Source organism: Stomoxys calcitrans, chromosome 2, assembly GCF_963082655.1.
Source record: "Stomoxys calcitrans chromosome 2, idStoCalc2.1, whole genome shotgun sequence".
NCBI classification, from domain to species: domain Eukaryota; kingdom Metazoa; phylum Arthropoda; class Insecta; order Diptera; family Muscidae; genus Stomoxys; species Stomoxys calcitrans.
Window position 1 is genome coordinate 29,656,317 of NC_081553.1, and position 6,610 is coordinate 29,662,926.

A 6,610-nucleotide genomic window follows, 5' to 3' on the forward strand; every position below is an offset into this window, starting at 1 on the left:
AAATTAATTTCCAATGCTGTTTTATTAAACATGTCAAAGGAAATCTTAAAATTGCTGTATAATTGGAGCATACATAATAATTTGTAGTTACTAACATAGTGTTGCATACTTTTAGGGTGAGGTTTTTGTTAACGACTTAAAATACAATGAGTTTATTGTTAAGGTAACTAGCTTTGCACATCTTTGAATTTCGATCAGAAGTTAATGAATTTGTCAAATAAATTATCGAGGACATAAATTAAATTAAATTTGTGTTTGTTTATTTGTTTGTTTGTTCCGTATAGACTCAAAAACGGCTGAACCGATTACCTTGAAATTTTCACAGATTTTGTTGGTTTGTCTGGAAGAAAACATAGGCTATATAATTTTTTGATATCGCGAGGGGGCGGATCCTCCCCTTTACCCCAAAAGTATTACACAAAAATAAAAGTGGACCGATCGAGACAATATGGGATTCAAATGGTATTCAAGAGCAGAATACGAATAATAAAAGTTGGGTCCATGTACCTGGGGGGCCCCAGCCCCAAAACCCCCTAAAATAGGTTTATTTGACGATCATGACAATATGGGACTCAAATGAAAGGTATTCGGGAGTAGATTACGAATATGGCCAGGAAGTAAGAATAGGCTTTATAGTTTGTTGAAAACGGAAGGGGGCGAACCCTCCACCGTTACCCACACCACCACCGTTACCAACACCACCCAAAATCAAAAGTGGACCGATAAAGACAATACGGGTATCAAATGAAAAGTATTCGGGAGTAAATAAGGAATCTGGCATACAAATTCATGTCGAAGTATAGGGGGTGACCCCACTCTCACAAAAACGCCCAAAATGGGCACATTAGCTCGGTTTGTTTGTTCCGTATAGACTGAAAACGGCAGAACCGATTTTCTCGAAATTCTCGCATATTGTGTAGGTTGGTCTGGAAGGAAACATAGGCTATATAATTTTTCGATAACGGACGGGGGACGGACCATCCTCCTTATACCGAAAACACAACCCAAAACCAAAAGTAGACCGATCGGGACAATATAGGTATCAAATGAAAGGTATTGGAGAGTAGAATACGAATATTGTACTCAAGTTTCAATCTAAGTACTCATTTGGCCTGTTCGGGATGTTAATTTCAATATGGGGCTCAAATGAAAGGTATTCGGGAGTAAATTTCGAATCTGGCATACCAAATCAGGTCGAAGAATAGGGGGTCACGCCAGCCCTCAAAAACGCCATTAGACCCATTACGACTAGATGATACTTGGCTGAAACGATTTTTTTTTAAATTTTCATAGATTGTGTACGTTTTTCTGGAAGGAAACATAGGCTATATAATTTTTAGATATCAGGTGGAGGCGAATCCTCCCCCTTACCCCAAAAACGCCACACATATCTGAAAGTGGTTCGATGGGCACAATAAGGGTATCAAATGAAAGGTATTGGAGACTAGAAAACGAATATGGTATTAAAATTTGGGTCCAAGTACCCAGCGGACCCCCAACCCCAAAACTCTTCCAAATAGATATATTCGAAGTTTATGTCAATGTGGTACTCAAATGAAAAGCATTTGACAGTAGATTACAAATATGGCGTAAAACATTAGGTCCAAATACCCAGAAATGGGCATATTAGCCGGTTATGGCTATATCGGACTCAAATAAAAGCTATTTGGGACTAGATTACGAATATGACATTAAAATTTGTGTTCAAGTCTAGATGGCGCTTTTCCTCCTAAAAAATACGTCAAATGGTTTATTTGACCCATTATAACAATATGGGACTCAAATGATTGGTATTTGAGATTGGAAAACGAATTTGATATCCATATTTGAGTCGAAATGTTTGAGGTGCCATCCCTCCCCTTAAAAGCACTTCTCATTACCCTAATTTTTAAAAACACCAGGAACCGAACAGGGTCACACTTCTCACACAAGGCCGAGTGTCCCCACCCTAAAAAGATAGTTGAGAGTTAAAGAAGCCGTAGGGGAGCCGGCCCGGTTCAGCTAGTGCAATATGAAAACAAGTGAATGTGTGTTAAGTTCGGCTGGGCCGAATCTTATATACTCTCCACCACCGTTTTTTGCAGGGTTTCCCTTTATAGTTAGAAGCTAAAGAAAGATAATGGAAAGTGATGAGAAGAAATCCCCATGGTATGTATTTCAATTAGAATTAGTTTCTATGGGTGCTCAAGATTTCAAATCAATATATCTGTTAAATGGGAGCTATATTATGTTTTGAACCGACTCAGATTATACTTAGACATAGGTGTTGAAAGTTAAAAGAAAATTTATCTTGCAAAATTTCAGCCAAATTTGCTCTCTAGAGGCTCTTTTAGTTGAATCGAGAGTTCAATTTATTTATGGGAACTACATCAGATCAGACAAACTTGTCCATGAACATTCCATTATGGAACAGGGGCAAGCTTCTAACATATCATTAAGTGCCGTCCGATTAAAGATTAAACTCAATGATAAGGGGCCTTCTTTTTAGAGCCGAGTCCGAAGGGCCTGACGCAGTGTGACACTTCTTTGTGGAGAAGTTCTTACATGGCTGCCATACCAGATGGTACAGTACCTCACAATAGTCGCCAGTATTAGGAGAGGATAACCACCGCTGAAAAATTTGTATACCCTCCACCATAGAATGGTCATAGGCAGATATGCTAACCTCTGCGCTACGGTGACCAATGGTGAAATATAAAATTCAACAGTGACTTATATATAGTAGACCACTTAATATCCGTGCCGAATTTAGGTGCATAAGTTATCCAATTTTCACCGGATTTTGACGTAAGAGGGCTTACATATTTACCCGACGTGGTGGGTATCCAAAGTTCGGCCTAGCCGAACTTGATACCTTTTCACTTGTTATACCCTCCACCATAGGATGGGGGGTATACTAATTTCGTCATTCTGTTTGTAACTACTCGAAATATTCGTCTGAGACCCCATAAAGTATATATATTCTTGATCGTCGTGACATTTTATGTCGATCTAGCCATGCCCGTCCGTCCGTCTGTCTGTCGAAAGCACGCTAACTTCCGAAGGAGTAAAGCTAGCCGCTTGAAACTTTGCACAAATACTTCTTATTAGTGTAGGTCGGTTGGTATTGTAAATGGGCCATATCGGTCCATGTTTTGATATAGCTGCCATATAAACCTATCTTGGGTCTTGATTTCTTGAGCCTCTAGAGTGCGCAATTCTTATCCGATTGGAATGAAGTTTTGCACGACGTGTTTTCTTATGATATCCAACAACTGTGCAAAGTATGGTTCAAATCGGTCCATAACCTGATATAGCTGCCATATAAACCGATCTTGGGTCTTGACTTCTTGAGCCTGTAGAGTGCGCAATTCTTATCCGATTGGAATGAAATTTTGCACGACGTGTTTTGTTATTATATCCAACAACTGTGCCAAGTATGGTTCAAATCGGTTCATAACCTTATATAGCTGTCATATAAACCGATCTTGGGTCTTAACTTCTTGAGCCTCTAGAGGGCGCAATTCTTATCCGATTGGAATGAATTTTGGCATGACGTGTTTTGTTATGATATCCAACAACTGTGGCAAGTATGGTTCAAATCGGTTCATAACCTGATATAGCTGTCATATAAACCGATCTGGGATCTTGACTTCTTGAGCCTCTAGAGGTCGCAATTATTATCCGATTTGCCTGAAATTTTGTACGACGGATCCTCTAATGACCATCAACACACGTGTTTATTATGGTCTGAATCGGTCTATAGCCCGATACAGCTCCCATATAAATCGATCGCTCTATTTTACTTCTTGAGCGCCCAAAGGGCGCAATTCTGACATTTTACACAGGTCTCCAACACATAATATAATTGTGGTCCAAACCGGATCATATCTTGATATCGCTCTAATAGCAGAGCAAATCTTTTCTTATACCCTGTGTTGCCTAAGAAAAGATGCCGGGAAATGAACTCGACATATGCGATCCATGGTGGAGGGTATATAAGATTCGGCCCGGCCGAACTTAGCACGATTTTACTTGTTTTTTTTTTCAAATGGAGTTTCACCATAAAATCTGAACTCAATACTAACCTTTAACTGGCGGCAATTTTTAGCTGAGAACTTCTGAAAAAATCTTAGGCCGAATCTTGGGAACCCACCACCAAGGATTCTGCTAAAATTTGGGAGCTATATCGCGTCATTGACCATACTTAGCACAGTTGTTGAGAGTCATAACAGAACACTATTGTATATGTAAAATTATAGCCAAATCGGATAAAATCGCAGCTTGTAAGGGTTCAAGAAGTCAAATCGGGAGATCGGTTTATATGAGAGCTAAATAATGTTCTTGACCGATTTACACCGTACTTGGCACAGTTGTTGAAAGCCATAACATAACACTATGTCAAATTTCAGCCAAATCGGACCAACATTACGGTTGGGAGATTGGTTTATTTGGCAGCTATATCAGGTTCTTGACCTATTTAGACGATACTTGGCACAGTTGTTGAAAGTCATAACAGAACACTATGTGCAAAATTCCAAATCAAGAAGTCAAATCGGGAGATGGGTTTATATTGGGTTGCCCAAAAAGTAATTGCGGATTTTTTAAAAGAAAGTAAATGCATTTTTAATAAAACTTAGAATAAACTTTAATCAAATATACTTTTTTTTGCACTTTTTTTTCTAAAGCAAGCTAAAAGTTACAGCTGATAAATGACAGAAGAAAGAATGCAATTACAGAGTCACAAGCTGTGAAAAAATTTGTCAACGCCGACTATATGAAAAATCCGCAATTACTTTTTGGGCAACCCAATATATAAGCTGTATCTAAATCTGAACCGATATGACGAATAAGCAATCCCCAGCGACCTACTGATAAGTATGGTAAGTATCTGTACAAAATTTCAAGCGGCTAGCTTTACGCGTTCGACAGCTATCGTGATTTCGTCAGACGGACGGACATGGCTAGATCGACTCAGAACGTCGAGACGATCAAGAATATATACACCTTATGTGGTCTTAGACTAATATTTTGAGGTGTTACAAACGAAATGACTAGATTAGTATACCCCCATCCTATGGTGGTGGGTATAAAAATAAATAAAGCTACTCAAGGTGACACCACAAGAATTTCATTTGAGATGAAAAATTAAAAATTGACATTTTTGGTTATGCTCAAATGATTATGATAAGTTTATTAAGCGCACAGACAAAAATAATTTGTTTTTCATTGTTATTTCCGCTCAATAATATTGACGTCCTTTAACCATGGAACCGCTTAACCCTTTGATGCTCTGGTTAGGGCTTTCTTTATCTTACACTGTTGAAGTAGAAAAGAATTTGTTACAATAGTGAAAGCTTAAGTTCATCTTTTTTTATTCTCATTGCTTACCCTGGCCTTGCACTCTTCCCCCATGGAGAATGGAGCACTTAGAAGTAGAATACCAACGACAATGTTTAACCACAACATGATTGGGTGCGAATGACTCGAACGTTTGAACACTACTTTTGCAAGGAACGGCTAGCTTATATACCCGATTTCAATCATATTTGTAAGTCATAAAATTTTAGTATGCCATGGAAAATGTTGTGATGTAAAACAAAAATGGAAATATCAGTGCATCGGTCTATTCTTTTTGAAATTAAAACATATATTACTTTATGGTGTAATTACATTATTCTGAATGACCGTCGAAAATTTCAAAGAGTGTTCGGTAATATGTAGCAAACTTATGTTCAAAGCTTCAAAGCTTCAAAGCAAAAAATCAGAAAAATACACATTTTATGAACACAAGGTTTTTATTCACGCGATCGGTCAATATGGCAGCTATATTCAAATATGATCCTACACATCAAAAAATAAAACCTTTAGGAAATTTGTATAAGAAACTAAATACTTGTATCACGAAGTTTTGCCTTATATGTAGTATTATTGAACGTAACTAACTTTGTTCATTGTAAACGCTTTAGTAACCTATGACTATGACCTATGACCTATAAAGTATTGCCCAAAAAGTAATTGCGGATTTTTTAAAAGAAAGTAAATGCATTTTTAATAAAACTTAGAATGAACTTTAATCAAATATACTACAGAGTCACAAGCTGTGAAAAAATTTGTCAACGCCGACTATATGAAAAATCCGCAATTACTTTTTGGGCAATCCAAGCTTCCTTTTGTTGTAAAACCAAAAAATATTAAGCTTCAAAAGTGCTTCAATAGTCGCAAATGATTATTCATGTGCCTGAGGGAAAAGGTGAGTATTTGAGCGTATAGACTAGTGGTTGGCGGAAATACTCACTCTCTGGTACATTACTTTGTACGTACACAAGAAAAGAATGCCAAGCAAACCCATCGCCTTACAAATAATTGCAATTGTGGGCTTGTCACTGGTATGGACGCATTGTTACGCAGAACATGCTCACATTTTTATACCCTCCATTTCGTCATTCTGTTTGTAACACCTCGAAATATTCGTCTGAGACCCCATAGAGTATATATATTCTTGATCGTCATGTTATTGTAAGTCGATCTAGCCATGTCCGTCCGTTCGTACGTCTGTCTGTCGAAAGTACGCTAAATTTCGAAGCAGTAAAGCTAGCAACTTGAAATTTTGCACAAACACTCATTTTTC

The 6,610-nt window shown here is 37.8% G+C and overlaps 1 long non-coding RNA gene across 1 annotated transcript; it reads right to left on the reverse strand.

Moving 5' to 3' along the window:
• Window positions 1–5,140: 5,140 nt before the first annotated feature.
• Window positions 5,141–5,493, reverse strand: LOC131995369 (uncharacterized). The gene is made up of 2 exons (XR_009397426.1): window positions 5,371–5,493; window positions 5,141–5,298 (listed from the first exon to the last, which is right to left on the reverse strand). It is a non-coding gene; the product is annotated as an uncharacterized LOC131995369 (long non-coding RNA).
• Between the last annotated feature and the right edge of the window lie 1,117 nt (window positions 5,494–6,610).